The sequence below is a fragment of the Lolium perenne genome, chromosome 6, assembly GCF_019359855.2.
Source record: "Lolium perenne isolate Kyuss_39 chromosome 6, Kyuss_2.0, whole genome shotgun sequence".
NCBI lineage: Eukaryota > Viridiplantae > Streptophyta > Magnoliopsida > Poales > Poaceae > Lolium > Lolium perenne.
Window position 1 is genome coordinate 116,469,243 of NC_067249.2, and position 12,714 is coordinate 116,481,956.

The following is a 12,714-nucleotide window of genomic DNA, read 5'->3' on the forward strand; positions in this document are numbered from 1 at the left end:
CCGGTGCGGCCCAAGGGGGGGCGCGCCCCCCTATGGTTTGGGCAGCCCGTGGCCCCTCCGACTCCGACTCTTCGCCTATTTAAGCCATCGTGACCTAAAACTTCGACACCGCTTGACGAAACTCCAGAAAGACTCCAGGGGCGCCGCCACATCGCGAAACTCCAATTCGGGGGACAGAAGTCGCTGTTCCGGCACCCTGCCGGGACGGGGAATTGCCCCCGGAGCCATCTCCACCGCCGTCTTCACCGCCATCTTCACCGCCATCGCTGCCTCCATGACGAGGAGGGAGTAATCCATCCCCGAGGCTGAGGGCTTCGCTGTAGCTATGTGGTTCATCTCTCTCCCATGTACCTCAATACAATAATCTCATGAGCTGCCTTACATGATTGAGATTCATATGAGTTTTGTATCACAATTCATCTATGTGCTACTCTAGTGATGTTATTAAAGTATTCTATTCCTCCTGCATGGTGTAAAGGTGACTAGTGTGTGCCCCATGTGGTTCTTGTCGTAGGCTATGATCATGATCTCTTGTGGATTGTGAAGTTAACTATTACTATGATGGTATTGATGTGATCTATTTGGTTATGTTGATCTATCTTGCACTATAAGGTTACTAAAATATGAACATTAATTGTGGAGCTTGTTAACTCCGGCATTGAGGGTTCGTGTAATCCTACGCAATGCGTTCATCATCCAACAAAAGTGTAGAGTATGCATTTATTGATTTTGTTATGTGATCAATGTTGAGAGTGTCCACTAGTGAAAGTGTAATCCCTAGGCCTTGTTCCTAAATATCGCTACTCATTTTGCTTGTTTCTTCGTTTCTTTGTGTTACTATCTTCGCAATACTACCACCATCAACTACACGCCAAGAAGCTATTTTCTCGGCACCGTCGCCATCGCTCATATATATTCATACCACCTGTATTTCACTATCTCTTCGCCGAACTAGTGCACCTATTAGGTGTGTTGGGGACACAAGAGACTTCTTGCTTTGTGGTTGCAGGGTTGCATGAGAGGGATATCTTTGACCTCTTCCTCCCTGAGTTCGATAAACCTTGGGTGATCCACTTAAGGGAAAACTTGCTGCTGTTCTACAAACCTCTGCTGTTGGAGGCCCAACACTGTCTACAGGAAAAGGAGGGGGAAGTAGACATCAAGCTATTTTTACGGCGCCGTTCTTGCCGGGAGGAAAGGTAGAAGGTACTCACACTCCGGACCTCGGCTACCAAGCTATTTTCCGCCATTGTAAGTACTCGAAGCTATTTCCTTTAGATCCTGCAATTGCATCTTTTTGTTTCTTGTTTACACTAGTTAGGCATAATGGAAAACAACAAAAAAATTGGTGAGCTTTTTAGTCTTTTTCCTGATTTAGAATTATTTGATGCAAAAATTAAAAAACCTATGGAACCTTATTTGCATGCTAGTAGTGATGTTATTAGTATGAATGCAATTACTGCTAATACTATGGATAAGTCTAAGCTTGGGGAAGCTAGTTTATATAAAAATAATCTTTTTTGCTCCTCAGCTTTGGAAGAAATATTTTGCTCTGATAATGCTTTATCTCCCATATGCGATAACTCTAATGATGCTTCTGATATTTTAAATCCACCTGCCGAAAGTATTCCGTATAAAATACCTATGCAAATTATTGAACGCGTTATGGATAACCGTTATACAGGGGATGGAACTATCCACCCTGGAGATCATTTATTGTTCTTGCATGAATTATGCGGTTTATTCAAGTGTGCAGGTATTGCTATGGATGAAGTGAGGAAGAAACTATTCTTTATATCGCTGTCTGGTAAAGCGGCGCATTGGTATAAATTACTGGATAATGGGGATTCTCTTGAATGGAATGATATTGTGCCCGGTTTTTATTCTAAATTTTATCCTCCTCATGAAGTGCATATTGATAGGAATTATATTTATAACTTTTATCCTCGTGATGGAGAGAGTATTTCTCAAGCGTGGGGGAGACTAAAGTCACTAATGCTCAAATGTCCCATTCATGAGCTCCCCCGTAATGTTATTGTTAACAATTTTTATGCGAGACTTTCAGGACAACACAAGGACTATCTGGATGCCTGTTCGGAAGGATCTTTCACAAGCAAGGAGATTGAAGCTAGGTGGGATCTTCTTGATCGGATTGAGGACAACGCTGAAGGATGGGAGAACAATGAAGGTAAAGAGTCAGGTATAAATTATGATTATGAATGCATTGAAGCTTTTATGGATACCGATAAATTTCGAAATATGAGTGCTACTTATGGTCTTGACTCTCAAGTTGCTGCAAATCTTTATAAAGCCTTTGCTTCTCATTTTGAATTGCCTAAAAAGAATTTTGATAAGTATCATGAACCTTTTAAAGAGGCTTGCATGAAGAATCAAATTGTTGTTAATTACTGCAATAAGCATGCTCAAACTCCTAAGAATGCTATTTCTTATAAGCATGTTAATTTTTGTGGAATGCATAGACCTTGTGGAATTAATCAAGTCAAAGATGAATATTGCATCCATCATATTAATGAAAAAACTAGAAAGTGGTTTAGGGCTCTAGATGATCTTGGTAAAAAAGTTTGTGCCCTCTATCCTTTTATTTGTGAAGTTTGCCATGAAGTGGGTCATTTTAATTTTCAATGCTCCTCCAATGATAATTTGAACCCAATGAGTGCTGCAAATTTGTATTGTGATGATGAAATTACTCCTAATCAGCATGATGAACTTACTTTATTTTTGGGGTGTGAAGAACTGTCGAGAAAAATCTCTTTGTTACATATGAGTGATCTTGATATTGATGATGTCCTGCATGGGTGTTTTTCTTATTGCATTGATAATAGCCATACAAATACTTACATACAAAATATTTTAGAAGATGACACCCTGCCAAAATATGATAGGACCGCCATGTGTTTTGAACTAATTAATGAAAAGGAGGAATCCTCCCAAGTTTCTTCTATTGTTTCTGAAAGTAAATCAGGTTATGCGGACAAGCTACCCTTCAAGCCTCTTCCTCCTAAAGAAGGAAATGAGGAGAAGGAAGAGAAGAAGAAGAAGAAGGGAACGAAGAAGAAGAAGAAGAAGAATAAAAAGAAAGAGGTAACGGTGTATCCCCCGTGAATGAGATAACGCTAAGTAACCGTAAGTATGTTGCTCCTAATGATTATTGTGATAATGAATCTAAATATGATGATCTTCCTATGCCCTTTACATACATTAGTGATCATGATTTGAATGAGCACACTACTTTTGATATTGCAAATCTCTGGGAAACTAATTCTGAAAATGATGATAATAATTGCCATAGTGTCAGCGCTATCCATGCTTCCTCCCATAATAATATAGAAAGCTGTAAGCTTGGGGAAGAGGTGTTTGAAAATCCTTTTGCTACTGATCATTATGTGTTTGATACATCTCCTTCTAATAACAATGATGGTATGGTCATAGATAAACCGACTGTGAAAGATAACTATTCTATTTCTTATGATGACACTGTGCCTCCGATCTTTGATGATTATTATAAAGAATGCTATGATATAGGTTATAATTATCCTTATGAAACTTGTCATAGTCATGATTGGATTACCAAAAACAATTCTTTTAATATGCAACTTGTTTACCATGTTCAAATTCTTGATAATAATCTTGCTCCAATTACTATTAATGAGAATAACTCTTCTTATGCCAAAATTAATGATACTTCTATGCATATGAACCATGATAAGAATGTTTTAAGTGATGGGTATATTGTGGATTTCATCAATGATGCTACTGAAAGTTATTATGAGAGAGGGAAATATGGTTATATGCATCTTAATAATATTAAGTTTCCCCTCTTTATGTTGAGAATCTTGAAGTTACTCGTGTTTTATCCTCTTATGCTTGTCACTTTGTTCTTCATGAATTCATTCGTGTACAAGATTCCTCTTCATAGGAAGCATGTTAGACTTAAATGTGTTTTGAATTTGCCTCTTGATGCTCTCTTTTGCTTCAAATATTATTTTTTGCGAGTGCATCATTAAAACTGCTGAGCCCATCTTAATGGCTATAAAGAAAAGAACTTCTTGGGAGATAACCCATGTGTTATTTTGCTACAGTACTTTGTTTTTATTTTGTGTCTTGGAAGTTGTTTACTACTGTAGCAACCTCTCCTTATCTTAGTTTTGTGTTTTGTTGTGCCAAGTAAAGCCTCTAATCGAAGGTTGATACTAGATTTGGATTTCTGCGCAGAAACAGATTTCTATCTGTCACGAATCTGGGCTGTTTTCCCTGTAGAAAAATCAGAAAAATATGCCAATTTACGTGCGTGTTCCTCAGATATGTACGCAACTTTCATTAGTTTTGAGTTTTCTGATCTGAGCAACGGAAGTATTTATTAGAAATTCATCTTTACGGACTGTTCTGTTTTGACAGATTCTGCCTTTTATTTCGCATTGCTTATTTTGCTATGTGGGATGGATTTCTTTGTTCCATTAAACTCCAGTAGCTTTGGGCAATGTCCAGAAGTGTTAAGAATGATTGTGTCACCTCTGAACATGTGAGTTTTTGATTATGTACTAACCCCTCTAATGAAGTTTATGAGAAGTTTGGTGTGAAGGAAGTTTTCAAGGGTCAAGAGAGGAGGATGATATACTATGATCAAGAAGAGTGAAAGCTCTAAGCTTGGGGATGCCCCGGTGGTTCACCCCTGCATATATCAAGAAGACTCAAGCGTCTAAGCTTGGGGATGCCCAAGGCATCCCCTTCTTCATCGACAACATTATCAGGTTCCTTCTCTTGAAACTATATTTTTATTCGGTCACATCTTATGTGCTTTACTTGGAGCGTCTGTGTGCTTTTGTTTTTGTTTGTGTTTGAATAAATTGGATTACATCATGCTTGTGTGGGAGAGAGACACGCTCCGCTGGTTCGTATGAACACATGTGTTCTTAGCTTTTAGTATTCATGGCGAAGTTTCTTCTTCGTTAAATTGTTATATGGTTGGAATTGGAAAATGATACATGTAGTAATTGCTAAAATGTCTTGGGTAATGTGATACTTGGCAATTGTTGTGCTCATGTTTAAGCTCTTGCATCATATGCTTTGCACCCATTAATGAAGAAATACATAGAGCATGCTAAAATTAGGTTTGCATATTTTGTTTCTCTAAGGTCTAGATAATTTCTAGTATTGAGTTTGAACAACAAGGAAGACGGTGTAGAGTCTTATAATGTTTTCAATATGTCTTTTATGTGAGTTTTGCTGCACCGGTTCATCCTTGTGTTTGTTTCAAATAAGCCTTGCTAGCCTAAACCTTGTATCGAGAGGGAATACTTCTCATGCATCCAAAATACTTGAGACAACCACTACGCCATTTGTGTCCACCATACCTACCTACTACATGGTATTTTCCGCCATTCCAAAGTAAATTGCTTGAGTGCTACCTTTAAAATTCCATCATTCCTTTGCAATATATAGCTCATGGGACAAATAGCTTAAAAACTATTGTGGTATTGAATATGTAATTATGCACTTTATCTCTTATTAAGTTGCTTGTTGTGCGATAACCATGTTTACTGGGGACGCCATCAACTACTCTTTGTTGAAATTCATGTGAGTTGCTATGCATGTCCGTCTTGTCTGAAGTAAGAGAGATCTACCACCCTATGGTTAAGCATGCATATTGTTAGAGAAGAACATTGGGCCGCTAACTAAAGCCATGATCCATGGTGGAAGTTTCAGTTTTGGACATATATCCTCAATCTCATATGAGAAAATTAATTGTTGCTACATGCTTATGCATAAAAGAGGAGTCCATTGTCTGTTGTCTATGTTGTCCCGGTATGGATGTCTAAGTTGAAGAATAATCAATAGCGAGAAATCCGATGCGAGCTTTCTCCTTAGACCTTTGTACAGGCGGCATAGAGGTACCCCTTTGTGACACTTGGTTAAAACATGTGCATTGTGATGATCCGGTAGTCCAAGCTAATTAGGACAAGGTGCGGGCACTATTAGTACACTATGCATGAGGCTTGCAACTTATAAGATATAATTTACATGATACATATGCTTTATTACTACCGTTGACAAAATTGTTTCATGCTTTCAAAATCAAAGCTCTAGCACAAATATAGCAATCGATGCTTTTCCTCTATGGAGGACAATTCTTTTACTTTCAATGTTGAGTCAGTTCACCTATTTCTCTCCACCTCAAGAAGCAAACACTTGTGTGAACTGTGCATTGATTCCTACATATTTGCTTATTGCACTTATTATATTACTCTATGTTGACAATATCCATGAGATATACATGTTACAAGTTGAAAGCAACCGCTGAAACTTAATCTTCTTTTGTGTTGCTTCAATGCTTTTGCTATGAATTATTGCTTTATGAGTTAACTCTTATGCAAGACTTATTGATGCTTGTCTTGAAGTGCTATTCATGAAAAGTCTTTGCTATATGATTCACTTGTTTACTCATGTCATATACATTGTTTTGATCGCTGCGTTCACTACATATGCTTTACAAATAGTATGATCAAGGTTATGATGGCATGTCACTCCAGAAATTATCTGTGTTATCGTTTTACCTGCTCGGGACGAGCAGAACTAAGCTTGGGGATGCTGATACGTCTCCGACGTATCGATAATTTCTTATGTTCCATGCCACATTATTGATGTTATCTACATGTTTTATGCACACTTTATGTCATATTCGTGCATTTTCTGGAACTAACCTATTAACAAGATGCCGAAGTGCCGATTCTTGTTTTCTCATTGTTTTTGGTTTCGTAAATCCTAGTAACGAAATATTCTCGGAATCGGACGAAATCAACGCCCAGGTTCCTATTTTTCCCGGAACCATCCAGAACACACGAGAAGGACCAGAGGGGGGGCACAGGGCCACCAAACCACACCCCGGCGCGGCCCAAGGGGGGGCGAGCCCCCCTATGGTTTGGGCAGCCCGTGGCCCCTCCGACTCCGACTCTTCGCCTATTTAAGCCGTCGTGACCTAAAACTTTGACACCGCTTGAGGAAACTCCAGAAAGACTCCAGGGGCGCCGCCACATCGCGAAACTCCAATTCGGGGGACAGAAGTCGCTGTTCCGCACTCGCCGGACGGGGAATTGCCCCCGGAGCCATCTCCACCGCCGTCTTCACCGCCATCTTCACCGCCATCGCTGCCTTCATGATGAGGAGGGAGTAATCCATCCCCGAGGCTGAGGGCTTCGCTGTAGCTATGTGGTTCATCTCTCTCCCATGTACCTCAATACAATAATCTCATGAGCTGCCTTACATGATTGAGATTCATATGAGTTTTGTATCACAATTCATCTATGTGCTACTCTAGTGATGTTATTAAAGTATTCTATTCCTCCTGCATGGTGTAAAGGTGACTAGTGTGTGCCCCATGTGGTTCTTGTCGTAGGCTATGATCATGATCTCTTGTGGATTGTGAAGTTAACTATTACTATGATGGTATTGATGTGATCTATTTGGTTATGTTGATCTATCTTGCACTATAAGGTTACTAAAATATGAACATTAATTGTGGAGCTTGTTAACTCCGGCATTGAGGGTTCGTGTAATCCTACGCAATGTGTTCATCATCCAACAAAAGTGTAGAGTATGCATTTATTGATTTTGTTATGTGATCAATGTTGAGAGTGTCCACTAGTGAAAGTGTAATCCCTAGGCCTTGTTCCTAAATACTGCTATCGCTGCTTGTTTACTGTTTTACTGTGTTACTACTGCTGCAATACTACCACCATCAACTACACGCCCGACAAGCTATTTTACTGCACCGTCGCCATCTTGCTCATATATATTCATACCACCTGTATTTCACTATCTCTTCGCCGAACTAGTGCACCTATTAGGTGTGTTGGGGACACAAGAGACTTCTTGCTTTGTGGTTGCAGGGTTGCATGAGAGGGATATCTTTGACCTCTTCCTCCCTGAGTTCGATAAACCTTGGGTGATCCACTTAAGGGAAAACTTGCTGCTGTTCTACATACCTCTGCTCTTGGAGGCCCAACACTGTCTACAGGAAAAGGAGGGGGAAGTAGACATCACACGCCCATGCACACAACACCCACCTCAAAGGCTCACGATAGGCTTTCCAAGCCTGAGTGCTTCACCTTCCTGTGCACTTCACACATACACACACTGTGCACATGATACGAGGGTAGAATACAGCTTGAATATCACAACATGACTATGTACGACACAAAAGATGGAAATAAGGCTCATATATATAGCAACGCTCTAATGAGCAAGATCCAAATGACACTCAACGGGGAAACATATCCCAACATTACATCATACATAAGATAGCCAAATAGTCTGGGTACAGACAAGATCCAAATTGGACTAAGAGTCCTGAGGATAATCAAGCGGTGTTCCCATAACCAACAAGCCACAGGCTGCTGCCTTAGGAACGATCCTGCTACGCAACGAAGTCGTCGTCCATGAACTCGACAAAGTAGCCTCCTGCGTACTGATCATCATCTGTCGTACCTGTTTGTCGAAAAACGGGTTCCGAAAAAAGAGGGAGAAAAAAACGAGGGTAAGTACCATTGGCACGTACTTGCGAGACAAGACCAGCTATGCTTGCTGGTGGGCGGTGTAAACTTCGCCCGGCTATATGGTGGAGTTTAGCGGCAGCAAAGCACTAACCAATAGAGACACGCTACAACATCCGTCTAATAGAGAAGGTGAGAGAGCGCATATTCTAGCAGTTCTATACTCTGCAAACAACAACCCTGCCAGTGCGATCCCCCTTAGCCAAGAGGTACTAACAAGGCACTCACACAGTTGACAATTTTATATCCATTCCATTATAATAGGGCTAACTTACTACGCAAATAATTAACAAGTTATTAGCGACAACATTAGGTGTAAGTTGTTCTATGATCGAGTTAAACAGCTCCAAGTCGTCCATAACCGCGGACACGGCTTATCGATAAGATTTACCCTGCAGGGGTGCACCAATGTTACCATACACGCATGCTCGAACCCGCATAGTCAAGTGCGGAGTCTCACAACAAGACCGTTCCCAGATCTGCAAGAATGCCTAGGGGGGCCACCCAACTAAGCTACCCGTGACGAAGTTCGGCCGTACTCCGAGACGGACCCAGAGGTTGCGTAGGCGTCTAGGCGGGCACTAACGGCCAAGCACTAGATAAGTCGTCTAGCAATTATGCGGCAAAGATGTAAATAAACCACCCGAAGGCAACAGGAAGTAAACACCCGAAGGCAACAGTAATAAATATGCGTGCACCAAATAAAACCAAGGTTGTGGCCCCCTTTTCAACAGACTTGAGAAAAGGTAATGGGTGATGGGGGTCCCGATAAAACCTCCCACGTGTGGTTAGCGCGCTCAGTCTTAGAAACAGATAACAAGAACTCGGGTCCTAGGGGACATTAGCAAGTCAAAGTTCCGATGCTTTCGCAAAGGGGCTCACAGATGCCTCTGCATATTATATCCCTTAGCAATTTTATTTGTAGCAAAAGTTATCCACTTCATTTTCGAAAAAGTAGTACATGTGTCAACATCCCAACAAGATATCCCGAACAATTCGAGATATCAACAAAAACCCTAAACTCGCCTACGACTCGCAAAGCTGGCAAACAACAAACAATAGGTAGGGCGAGAAGGTGTATCTCGGACATATAGGTAACAGGTGGATAGGACACGTGACACAACAGAATCGCAACATAAGGATAGCATTAGATCAAATGAGCATGTAAATGTAAAATAGGTGAAGAGGTGGGCTCGCCTGTCAGATCAGAGGTAGAAGCACCGACACGATCCTCCAGGGGGAACTCGTACTCCTGCTCGTACTGCTCTGCGTCGGCGTCTACTCGGGAAGAATCAAATAGCACATACATAGAAAGTAAAGGTACATATCAATACAAGTATGCAATGCGCAATATGATGCATGATGACATGGCAAGATGATTGTGCAAGATTTCATGTTAGCAAGATTAAGTGGGGTGCTAATAGCCACATCTAATGATAAGCACCCTCACATGACATTTAGTTCAAGTTGCAAGTTTTAGTTGGTTCAATTCAGAGATAATGCCAATGGTGCATGATAAGGTCAGATTTGAAAACTTCATGCTTTTCTGATGCAATTAGATATAAAGATTTGTCAAATTGGAGTTATAGAATTAAATATGTGAATTATGCAACATTTAGCAATTAAATCCAGATTTGAAAAGTGACCAAATTTTAGTTGTTCAAAAGTTGATACAAAATTCATGGTTGATTAGATCATGTTTTTCTGAACAATTTGGATATAAAATTTGTATGATTTGGATTTGGGAAAGTGCAGTTTTAAATCATTTAAAAAAAATAGGCAGGGGCAAAAACTGATAAAAAGCAGTTTTGCAAAAAAATGGTTTTTAATCCTGTGCCGGCCAGGATTTGATCCCACGAGGCCCTGGCAGAGGCAAAGGAACGGTACCAGTGTGCTGTGTAGCAGGTTTTGATTAGTTACAGGCTATAGGCAACATCAGGTATATCTTCGCGTTAACTGAAATTTACTGAAAGAAGAACGACACTTGTAACTGAAAAACAGACAGCTTCTGGGCGCGTTTTTGGTCGACGATGGCGAAGAACTGGGTGACGAAACTGAGTGTGTCTCGACGGGTTGAGTAAGGGGAATGTGCCCTGAGTTGAATGACGCCGAAAAGGTGGAAAACGGAGCACGGTGGCGCCGGAGAAACTCGCCGGAAAACGAGACGACGAAACAGCGGTTCTGAAACTGAAACTGAATCTGTTTTCTGGACCGACTTTGAACGAGGATGGCGAAGTCTGTGCTGCTCCGTTTGGGATGATTCAAAAACAGAGACGTAGCCGGAGATGTTGTGCATCGAATGGTACCAGAATCGCGAGCTGAAACGGCCTGAAACGCCGGTGAGCTTCGTCGGAAAACGGATCAGCGACACGGCAAGGAACAGCTGAAACTGAAAACTGTTTTCTGGACAGATCTTTGAACGAAGATGGCGTCGTCTACAGGCCTCGAAATTGAGTGATTCCAAAACGACAATTGTAGACCTCACTCCCAGCTATCCAAAGATGTGAAGAACGCGTGCTGGCGTGGCCTGTGCTGGCTGTGAGGTGCGTCGAAAGATGGGATGCCGTGATGCAAAAACTGTGCCGGTTTTGTTTTGATTTCGATTTTTGTTTTCTTCTCCAACTAGAACCAGAGATGCAAGGGATGCTGGGGAGATGTAGAAGGGGTTGCTGCTCACCCTGTGGTCCTTGGTGACCAGGCGGAGGAGAGGTGGAGGAGGGGTTGCCGGCGACGGGGAGGAAGATGTGGCCGTGTAGACGTCGACGGAGGCGAGGACGAAGACGCGCAGATCTTGATGCTCGAGCTCCGTGAGGTAGACGAGGACGTAGAGGAGGGAGTGGTGGTTCCGTTCCACGGCTCAGGTAGGGTCGGCGGCGTTCATGGCGGCGGTGGCGGTGGACGGCAGTGGTGTCTTCGGTGGGGTTTTTGGTGAGAGGAGGAGAAGGTGCGGCGCCGTTTGGAGGAGGAAGAAGCTGAGCTAGGGTTCTCCAGGAGCTGCTGATGTTGCTTAAGAGAGGGGGCAGCAGGTGGCAAGCATCCACGAAGAGGGGGAAGGATCATGTGGCGCTGGAGGTAGTCGTACATGAGGAAGAAAGCATACAGAGATCTTTCTCCACGTTAAAACTGGGTTGAGCTGGTTAGATTAGATGGGCTAGGATAGGTTAGATAGGTTTTTCTCCTTTATTTCTTTTTCTGTTTTATTTTCTTTTCTTCTTTTGAATAACTTTCTGAAATTGAGAAGAGAAGAGTTTAAAAGATGGAATTTGAATATCAGGGAAACAACCTTGCATACCCACTAAGGTATGATGAGATTTAATACAAGAAAAGGAATAAGAGAGGGACATAGAGAAAAATAAAGAGAGATTGAAAATATTTGGTCTTCAAATATTTGGTAAACCCTAATGGGCTCAACCATTTGAGAAGGAAGGGATCCCAACTCAAGATCATCTTATTAGCACTGCAAAATAGAAGAGATAGGTTTATAGTAACCATATAAGAATTTTGGCATGACCTATTTGAAATATAGGTCAAGTGGTGGAAGGTTGGCTTGTTAGCTTTTCTTGGAACATCACAAGAGGGAGGGGATGAACCAAGAGAGAGGAAGAACAACAAGCAAACAAAGCAAAGCCAAAACCAAATGCAATTTTATAAAAACCAAGGTGGTGATATGCATGATATGCAACATGATGATATGAAACAAATGCAAGAAAGGTAAAAAGGATCTATGTATTACTCTTGGGATGTTACACTTTGCACCTCATGCATCATATTGCGCATTGCATACTTGTATTGATTTGTGCTATTACTTTCTTGTATGTGCTATTTGCGTCTTCTCGAGTAGACACCGACGCAGAGCAGTACGAGCAGGAGTACGAGCACCCCCAGGAGGATCTATTTTGTGCTTCTACCTTCGATCTGACAGGCGAGCCCACCCCTTCACCTATTTTACATTTACATGCTCTTTTGATCTATTGCTATCCCTATGTTGCGATTCAGTTGTGTCACGTGTCCTATTCCACCTGTTACCTAAATATCCGAGATACACCTCCTCGCCCTACCTATTGTTTGTTGTTTGCCAGCTTTGCGAGTCGTAGGCGAGTTTAGGGTTTTGTTGATATCTCGAAATGTTCGGGATATCTTGTTGGGA

At 41.6% G+C, this 12,714-nt stretch overlaps 1 long non-coding RNA gene across 1 annotated transcript; it reads right to left on the reverse strand.

Annotated features, from left to right (window-relative positions):
* Positions 1–8,219: 8,219 nt before the first annotated feature.
* LOC139832780 (uncharacterized) lies at positions 8,220–11,340 on the reverse strand. The gene is made up of 3 exons (XR_011747197.1): positions 11,245–11,340; positions 9,765–9,845; positions 8,220–8,502 (listed from the first exon to the last, which is right to left on the reverse strand). It is a non-coding gene; the product is annotated as an uncharacterized lncRNA (long non-coding RNA).
* Positions 11,341–12,714: the final 1,374 nt, after the last annotated feature.